The following is a 10,732-nucleotide window of genomic DNA, read 5'->3' as shown; positions in this document are numbered from 1 at the left end:
TGGTTCTTAAAAAATTAAAAGTTAAAAAATAAACTACATTTCCTCAATAGAACCCTGGCATTCCTTATCTCTGAACTTTATTGGAGGATATAATTGAAGAACCTAAGTTTTCCTTGTAGAAAGATGTTTTATTTTTAATTTTTTTATTGGATATTTTATTTACATTTCAGATGCCACCCCCTTTCCCCATTTCCCCTCCCTAAAAGCCCCTATCCTATGCCCCCTTCTCTGTTTTGCTTTTATACAATTTTTTAATGTTAATCAAAGGCTTTATAAGTTTGCTAATGCTCAATATCAATCAGAAGGGTAACCTAATACCCATCCTAAATATCTCAACTATCTTTGACTGGCGGAGACAAGCGAACATCTGCCTCCATGTCCCCCCCCCCTTCACCTAGCTCCTCCCCTCCTTCTCCTCTTCTCCTTACTCCTCCTCTTCATACTCCTCCCACCTTAGCTCCTCCTACATATCACCCTTCCTGTTAAAATAAAACTTTTCTCTTAAAATACAATTAGAGCATAACTATACCAATTTGTGTCAGTAAGGTGCAAGATAGACCTAATACCCAGTCCATCATTTTGTTGCCTAACCAGAACCTCTGTCATCCCTCCTAACTAAAAGACTTAGTTCTGAACCTGGCTTTTTTCTTGGCTTTAGAATGAATGTCAGCTGAAAACCACCCTCTCAAATCTGTTCTCTCAAAATAAATAGCCAGGATTGGCTATGAGACTATAAGTTTTCAACCCCATCAGAAATCCAGAATGACTGAGTTAACTAAAATTGTGGGAAGCACAAAGCATAGCTTCTAAAACTTAGCCAATTTATAGAGACCATTGAACACCTGGACAGTCCCTACACTACAAAACGTTGGAGCAGCCTTCTGGCCCAGGATCATCTGACAGACCAAGTGGTGCAGAATTATTAAGGGCTGATTACTCTGTCTTGGCAGATAAAATCAGTCGTCTATTCTGCAAGTGTGTCCTTTTCTGGACAGTATTTGTCTGTAGATGGAAAGAGGCAGTTCTTGCCTAGTGGCTGAAAGATGTTTTTAATTGAAATAGAATAATATCCCTTCCCCTCCTTTCCTCCCTCCAGCTCCTCTCAGCTCCTGTCTTTCAAACCTTTCCCATGTCCCATGTCACCTTTACTCTCCAGTTGATAATCTCCCTTTCTTTGATTACTGTTGTTACATACGTGTATGTGTGTGTGTGTACACGCACACAAAAATGTATAAACACAACCTGCTGGTTATGTTTTGTCATTTGTATATATATGATTTCAAGCTGGCCACTTGGCATAGGACAGCTAATAACGTGTCTTATGCCAGGCTTGTTCCTTCAGCAGTAACTGCCTATAGTTCTTTGTCTATGGGTAGAACCCCCACAACACTTTTCTGCATCCATGTTAACATGTCCACTGATATTTTTACTGTTCCAGTCTTATTTATGCAGCTATTTCTAGGGCAAATGGTTACAGTATATATTTCCTGGTACTCTGGTACCCCATCTTCCGCAATTTTCCCTAAGTGTAGGAACTGTGATATAGATGTTTCTGTCGGGGCAGACTCCCCATGATCCAGTGATTAGTTCATTCTGTTCAATTGTTTTCTGTGATGTCTCCATTTGCTGTAAAGAGAGACTTTGTTGCTGGGTTATAGTAACTACACTGATCTGTGGCTAGAAGGATTGAGAATGTCGTAAGAAATTATGCTGCTCTACTAAAGTGGTGGTAGTTGATTCTTTTCTGAAGTTCATAAACTCATTAGACCCAGGAAGCTGGCTGGGTTTCCAGGACCAGGCATGATTTTCCTACTGGTGAGTGGGCCTTAAGTCCAATTAGACAGTTTTTGGTTGCCACCAACGTGTGAGTGCCACTTCTTGCACACTTATGTATGCATGTCTTGCCATGTTGGCAATTGTCATCGTTCATAGGTGTTACAGCTGGGTAGAAATTTTGAATTGCTTTCTTCTTGGAAACTTGCATGGTATTTTCTGGAATCATTGAAGCTAGACAGCAGGGAAGAGGCTTTCAGGGCAGCTCCAGTTTTAATCATCCGAGGTCTGTGTCCTATGTGTGTGATGTCTTCAGTAATAGGGGCTCACTCTAAACTTCTGAGAGGCAAACAATGACTATTTTGATAATCTGGATTGTTTTGGGAGTTAAAAGAGGAGTCTTTGGTAGCCTATGGTTCTTCTAAAGAGTATTGACAGCTCAAGTAGCTAAACTTTCTTTAATATGTGTATGTGTGTGTGTGTGTGTGTGTGTGTGCATACATATGCTTAGATATATGTTGTATAGTTTTAGGTAAATAAAAAATAATGATTCTTTGAAGCTTTATGTCAAACAACCTTGATGTTATTTGTCTCTTGTTTCTCCTTTTTCTGTATTGACCTCCCTATCATCTCTCCAGTTGGAGGTCTTCATCATTATTCTGTTTCCCATCACTTAATATTACATGTATTCTGCTATTCTTCTCCACACTCACCTACTATTCCTTTATACTTTCCTGGTTTCTGTGGTTACTACATGTTGTATACTCACATAAGAGGATTTGGAGCTGGGAACCACAGATGAGAGAAAACATGAGGCTTTCTGGTTTCTAGGTCATTTCATTTGCCTGCAAATTCTATGATTTCATATTTCTCTATAGCTGAGTAATATGTTTTCTGTATGCACAGCACTTTTCTTACCTATTCATCTGTTGATGGACACTTAGGTTGTTTCAGTTTACTGAGTGTTGTGAGTAGAGTATCATGTCTAGTCCTTTGGTCATATGTCACAGACAAATGATATAGCTGGGCCATATGGTAGATTAATTTTTAGTTTTTTGAGGATTCTTCATAGATTTCCTAAATTGCTGTTGCAATTTGCATTCTCAGTGACACTGAGAATTCCCTCTTTCTGTAGAACCTCCCCAGAACTTGTCAATTGCTTTGTTAATATTAGTCATTCTGAGTGGGGTGAGAAGAAATCTGAATTATATTAATCTGACGTTCCAATTGCTAAGTATGATGAACCCTTTTTGAAATATTTCATAGCCATTTTTATTTCTTCTATTGAGAACTCTGTTTTTTTTATCTCTAGCCTGTAGCTTCCTTTGTAAAATAATTTATTTATTTTTATTTTATGTACATTGGCGATTTGATTACATGTATGTGTGTGAGGCTGTTGGATTCCCCTGGAACAGGAGTTATAGAGAGTTGTGAGCTGCCATGAGGTTGCTGGGATTGAACCTGTGTCCTCTGGAAGAGCAGCCAGTGCTCTCAAATGCTAAACCATCTCTCCAGCCTCAACTAGCCTATTTCTTTATTTTATTAAAATTATCTTTAATTTTTTTTTACAGTCTAGTCATTATCCCCGTCCCAGTCCTCCCTCCAACAGTTTCTTATCCTATTCCTCCTCCCCTGTCTGCAAGAGAATGTCCCCACCCTGCCAGACCTCCCCACACCCTGGGGCCTCAAATCTCTTGAGGGTCCAGACCAGGCAGTCCTCTGCTGTATATGTGTCTGAGGCCTCAGACCAGCTGGTGTATGCTGTCTGGTTGGTGGCTCAGTGTCCGAGAGATCTCAGGGGTCCAGGTTTGTTGAGTCTGCTGGTCTTCTTATGGGGTAGTCTTCCTCCTCAGCTTCTTCCAGCCTTTCCCTAATTCAACCACAGGAGTGTCCAACTTCAGTCCAATGGTTGGGTGTAAGTATCTGCTTTTTCTCAGTCAGCTGCTTGTTGGGTCTCTCAGAGGTCAGTCATGCTAGGCTCCTGTCTGTAAGCACACCATAGCACCAGTAATAGTGTCAGGCCTTGGAGCCTCCCCTTGAGATGGATCCCTATATCTAGCATATTTCTAACGAGTTCATTTGTTTCTTTGACTCTTATTATTTTTTTGAGTTTTTTAAAAAATATATTCTGGGTATTTACCCTCTGCCAAATAGGCAACTGGGCAAAGATTCTCTCCCATTTTGTTGGTTCATTCACTCAATTGATTGTTGCCTTAGCTGTACAGAAACTTCTTAGTTTTTTGAGGTCCTACTTGTCAATCATTGTTGGCAAATGGAATCCTGTTCAGAAAATATTTTCCTACAATTATATCTCACAGGGTACTCCCTGCATTTTCTTTTAGCACTTTGAGTGTTTCATACATCAAATTGAGGTCTGTGATCTACCTGGATCTAATTTTTGAGTAAGAAGATAAATGTGGGTCTAATTTCATTCTTCTGCATGTGGACATCCAGTTTCTCCAAGACCTTGAAGATACTATCTTTCTCAAGTGTTTCTTTTTTACCTCTTTGTCAAATATGATGGCTGTAGTTATGAGTACTCATATTTGGGTCTTACACTTTATTCCATTGGTCTAGCTGTGCCAGTATCATATTGTATTTATTACTATAAATCTACAAGATATTGAAGTCTGGAGCTATCCTTCCAGTATTCTTTTTACTCAAGATTATTTTGGATATTTTGGGATTCCATATAAATTTTCTGTTTCATATGCATTTTAGGGTGTTTGTTTCCATTTCTGTGAAGAATCTTGTGGGTATTTGATTGGGATTGCAGTGAATGCATAAATTGCTTTCAGTACGATGATGATTTCCTTAGTGTTAATCCTACCAATTCATAAATACAAGATATCTTTCAATTTTCTATTGTCTTAGTCCCTTCAGAGATTTGAAGTTTTTCATTGTAGAGGTCTTTCATCTCCTTGGTTAAGTTTATTCTAAGATATTTTGTTGTGTTTAGTGCTATTGTAGTTGGAGATGTGTCTATGATATCAGTCTCAGTGTGTTTGTGTCATTTTGATGAACCTGTTGAATGTTTCTACAAATTTTCTGGTGGAATTTTGGGGCTCTCTTATGTATAACATTGTATCATCTGTAAATAATACTAATGTGACTTTTCTTGTTTGTATCCTTTTAATTTTCTTGAACTATCTTAATGATATGGTTAGTACTTCCAGCACCATATTGAAAAGGGGTGTGGCTAGTGGGCAGCTCTGTCTCATTCCTGATTTTAGTGGGATTGCTTTGAGTTAGCTGTGGGTTTGTCATATATAGCCTTTGGATATGTTCTCTTCAGTACTACTTTAAGACTTTTATCATGAAAACATGTTGAAATTTTGTCAGAGGCCTTTTTTCTGCATCTAATAAGACTTTTGTCTGTAAGTTCATTAGTATGATTTTTAATACTTATTGACTTAAATATTTTTAATCACCCTGCATTTCCAAGATAAAGCCAACTTGATATTGGTGGAGGATCTTGATATATATTTGTATTTAGTTTGCTAGTATTTTATTGAGAACTTTTGTATCTATGAGCAACAGGGATTTGGGGCTATAGTTTTGACATTTTGTTGTGTCTTTACCTGCTTTGGGTATTAGAGTAATAGTGACTTCAGAGAATGAATTTGGAAATGATCCTTCTCTTCTATTTTTTTAAGCTTTTAAGGATTAACTAGTTATTTCACAGTCTGGTGGAATTTTGCTGTGTTTCCATTGGAAATCTGTTTTTGTTCTTGTTGTTTGTTTTAGTTCCAAGGCTTTTTATTAATGTTTCAATCCCCTTCTTTGTTATGGATCTGTTTTAAGTTGTTGGTCCTTTCTTGGTTTAACTTTCATAGTTTCTATGAATCAAGAAATTTACACACTTCCCTTATGATTTCCAACTTAATAAAGTACAGGTATTTAAAATATTCCCTTATAATGTTCTGTATTTCTTTAGTGTCATTTGTGTTTTCCCTGTTCATTTCTGATTCTGTTAATCTGTGTCATCTTTTTCTTTCTTTTGCTTAGTTGGGCCAAAATTCTATCTAATTTTAGTTTATACTCTATTTTGTCAGAAACTAAGATGAGAACACTTGTTTAATTATTTATTATTATTGGATATTTTATTTATTTACATTTCAGATGTTATCCCCTTTCCTGGTTTCCCCTCCAGATACCCCCTATCCCATTTTCCCTCCCCCTGCTTCTATGAGGGTGTTCCTCCATCCACCTACCCACTCCCACCTCACTGCCCTGGCATTCCCCTACACTGGAGCATTGAGCCTTCACAGTTCTAAGGGTATCCCCTCCCATTGATGCTACATATGCTGCTGGAGCCATGGGTCCCTCCATGTATACTCTTTGGTTGGTGGTTTAGTCCCTGTCCGTTCTGGGAGTTCTGGTTGGTTGATATTATTGCTCTTCCTATGTGGTTGCAAACACCTTCAGCTCCTTAAGTCCTTTCTCTAACTCCTCCACTGGGGACCTTATGCTCAGTCCAATGGTTGGCTGCAAGTATCTGCCTCTTTATTTGTCAGGCTCTGGCAGATCCTCTCAGGAGACAGCTATATCAGGCTCCTGTCAACAAGCACTTCTTGGCATCCACAATAGTGTTTGGGTTTGGTGACTGTATATGGGATGGATCCTCAGGTGGGGTAGTTTCTGGATGGCCTTTCCTTCAATCTCTGCTCCACACTTTGTCCCCGTAATTTCTTTAGATGAGAGCAGTTCTGGTTTAAAAATTTGGAGATGAGTGGGTGGCTCCATCCCCCAACCGGGGGCTGTGCCTAACCTCTGGATATGGTCTCTACAGGTTCTCCCTCCCATTTGTTGGGCATTTCAGCTAATCTCATCCCTGTTGGGTTCTGGGAGCCTCTTATTTTCCTGGTATCTGGGACTTGGTAGCTACCCCCAGTTCCCCATCCCCCACTGCTACACGCCTCTGTTCAAATTCCTGACCCTCTGTATAACATCCTAGTTTCCTCCCATACCTGATCCTGCCCCCCTTTTCCCTACTTGCTCTTCTTTCTTCCTCCCAAGTCCATTCCACCCTCTACCGCCTGTGAGTATTTCGTTTCTCCTTCTATGAAGGACCAAAGCACCCACACTTTGGTTTTCCTTCTTGAACTTCATGTGGTCTATGAATTGTATCTTGGGTAGTCAGAGCTTTTGGACTAATATCCACTTATCAGTGAGTGCCTACCATGTGTGTTCTTTTGTGATTGATTGGGTTACCTCACTCAGGATGATATTTTCTAGTTCCATCCATTTGCCTAAGAATTTCATGAATTCATTAATAGCTGAGTAATACTCCATTGTGTAAATGTACCACATTTTTTTGTATCCATTCCTCTGTTGAAGGACACCTGGATTCTTTCCAGCTTCTGGCTATTATAAATAAGGCTGCTATGAACATAGTGGAACATGTGTCCTTGTTATATGTTGGAGCATCTTTTGGGTATATGCCCAGGAGTGGTATAGCTGGGTCCTCAGGTAGTACCATTCTTGATTCCATTTTCCTATCCTTTTACTTTTAAGATTGTACCCATCTTTAAATCTGATATGTTTCTTGTAGACAAAGGATAGATGAATTTTCTTTTCTAGATCCATTTGGCTAGCCACTTTTTTTTATTGGAGAGTTGAAACCATTAACATTTAGAGGTATTATTGAAAAGTGTGTTTAAATTGCAGTCATTATGATGTTTCTTTTTCTTCTTTCCTTGTTTTTGCTGACTGATGTTTTTAGTTGTGGTTTATATTTTCATTAAAATATAGCTTCATTTGTGTTCTTTCTAGAGTCTCTTCGATGTGCACATTCTTCTCTTCAATTCAAAATATTGCTTATAGTATTCTATGTAGCAGTTTTTCTGTTTTATTTTGTTTTATTTCATATGCCTTTTTAAAAAGGCTGTTGGATTATGGAAAGTTTTTGTTTTCTTTCAACTGTGGCACATAGTTCACCTGGATACAGTAATCTAGGTTCCCACTCATGGTCTTTTAGAACTTGGAGTTCATTGTTCCAAGCTCTTCTGGCTTTCAGAGTTTCCATGAAGAAATCAGGTATTATTTTGATGTGTTTTCCTTTATGTGTGATTCATGTTTATTTCTCTTTAAAATTTCAATAATTTTTCTTTGTTCCATATATTTAGTGTTGTGACTATGATATGTTACGGGGTATTTCCTTTTTGGTTTTATCTAGTTAGGGTTCTATGTGTTTCTTTTATCTGTATGGGTATGTCTTTCCCTAGTTTGTGGAAGTTTTCTTCTATTAACTTGATAAAGATCTGGTCTACACTGTTGGCTTGGGGTTTTCCCCCTGCTTCTATGCCTATAATTGAAAGATTCAATACTTTGACATTGTCTCACATTTCCTGCATGTTCCTATCCTGTTTTGTTTTTTTCTATTTTTTCCTTTTCTTTGCTTATTTCATCTATATCCTCTACTTTATCCTTAAATCCTGATACTTCATGTTTTGCTGGATTCATTTTGCTTATGAGGGTTTTCTAACTGGGATACTGAGTTTTTCCATTCAATCTTCATTTGAACTTGTGTTCTCTTCAGTATTTCTAAGTCTTTATTGAATTTAGCTTTCTAATTGTGAATTCTCTTCACTGTCTCATTCAAGTGTGTATGTATATGTTCTTGGACATCACTCGAGAGTTTTTGTTAACCTCTTGCGGAGTTAAAGGAAGTGTTTGTTCATGTCTTCTTTAAATTCCTTAAATTCTTTGATAAAGTTTTTAAAGTCTCTGTTCTGGAATTCATGTAGTTCTCTCATCTGTGTAGTTCTCATTGTAGAGCACTTCCTCAAGGCTAGTAGGTTTGAAGAGAGACATGATGTTTTGGCATTCATGCTATTTTGTTTTTGTGATTTGACCCAGACATGTAGACTGCTTTCTTTGCTTGTATTTCTGATGTGTTAATCTGGTCTTCCTTATATTAGACCAGTATAGGAGGTGTTTGAGCTGAGCTAAACCAGCCAAAGCTTGTGGATGACCTGTTTAATGGACCAGAGAAAAATGGTTTAAACCATATGTAGCAATAATCAAAGTAAAAGATGCTATCAATTTGAAAGTGAGGGGAACATCAGAGAAGTTGGATGGAGGGGACATAGAAGGGACTGGAGGAGGAAAAGGAAGAAGGTAAGTGGTGTAATTATATTTTAATTTAAAATATAAAAAAATACAAAGCTTCACCTACAAAGGTGAAGATATCAGAATAATGCTAGATCTCTCATAAGATCCAGGAACCTGAGATTGTATATTCCAAGCCTTGTATGTAAATAACTGCCAATGAAGATTGTCATATGTGTCAAAACTATGGTTTTAATTTACTTGAGGAAATAAGAAAGTCTCAAGGCAAACATATACTAAGGCAACTTAGAACCACAAAGCCACTACTGCAGAAAAACAATACTGTACACAAAAGACGTAGCACAGTATCAATTACAAACCTATAGGAAAAAGATAAACTTTATTAGAGGAATAAACAAGGATAAGTACAAAAGAATTCATCTTATCCAACACAATAAATGAACAAATCCCTAAAGCTAATAGTTAAAAGAAATGAACAACTGTGACCAAAATAGCAATAAAACCTAAGAAAAAGACTTTAGAAATCAGCATACCCATTTCAATTATAAAAAATGGAAATGGTCTCAATGGTATTTATATAAAATTACAATACAATTTATACATATAATTTAAATGAAACCTTCTCTCCTAGGCTGACAATGCTCCCCCTATAAACTAACAAAAAAACAGACAAGAGATGCCTCTTTTCTATTTGTTTTTTTTTTAAAGGAAGTCCAAGGGTCTTCTAAACATTATAGGCTATTGCTGCTCCCCTTGATTACCTCCCAAAAGTTGAAGTCCCTATTGCTGAAAGTAACACTCTGGAGATCTGGAGGACTGAAGATGGAACTGACTTGAAAGACTCCACTAGCTTTCATGGTACCAGGAGGTACCATGCAAGATTCCAAGGCAGCACAAACAAACAAACAAACAAACCAACCAACCAACCAATAGTCCTACCACCCAGCTATAATGCCTACAAACCACATTTTTTTACAATAAAGTCAAACAAATTATGATATGTCAATATAACATAACAAGAACTACTAAAATTGATGCAAAAATGCATATTTTTATAATGAAACATAAATTCCCATGGAATACCTCTGTTTGCACTTTTTGCTATCAACCTAAAGCTAGAAAATATAATATCAAAGCTCTTTGTATCTCCCTAGGGTCCTCAGAGTGTCAGAACTATCTTGGATTTCTTTCTTTCTTTCTTTCTTTCTTTCTTTCTTTCTTTCTTTCTTTTTTTTTTTTACTGTTTTTTAATTATTAGATATTTTCTTTGTTTACATTTCAAATGTTATCTCCTTTCCTGGTTCCTCCCCACCCCAATCTCCCTATCCCATTCCCCTGACCCTGCTTCTATGAGGGTGCTCCCCCACCCACCTACCCACTCCTGCCTCCCTGCCCTGACATTCCCCTACACTAGGGCATCGAGCCTTCACAGGACCAAGAGCCTCTCCTCCCACTGATGCCCAGCAAGGCCATCTTCTGCTACATACTCGGCTGGAGCCATTGGTCTCTCCATGTGTACTCTTTAGTTGGTGGTTTAGTCCCTGTCAGCTCTGGGGGTTCCGGTTAGTTGATATTGTTGTTCTTTCTATGGGGTTGCAAACCCCTTCAGCTCCTTCAGTCCTTTCTCTATCTCCTCCACTGGGGTCCCCATGCTCAGTCCAATGATTGGCTCCAAGCATCCACCTCTGTATATGTCAGGCTCTGGCAGAGCCTCTCAAGAGACAGCTATATCAGGCTCCTGTCAGCAGGCACTTCTTGGCATCCGCAACAGTGTCTGGGTTTTGTGACTGTATATGGGATGGATCCACAGGTGGGGCAGTTTCTGGATGACCTTTTCTTCAGTCTCTGCTCCACACTTTGTCTCTATATTTTCTCCCATGAGTAT

The sequence above is a fragment of the Arvicanthis niloticus genome, chromosome X, assembly GCF_011762505.2.
Source record: "Arvicanthis niloticus isolate mArvNil1 chromosome X, mArvNil1.pat.X, whole genome shotgun sequence".
Classification (NCBI taxonomy): domain Eukaryota; kingdom Metazoa; phylum Chordata; class Mammalia; order Rodentia; family Muridae; genus Arvicanthis; species Arvicanthis niloticus.
This window is presented reverse-complemented; position numbering follows the sequence as displayed.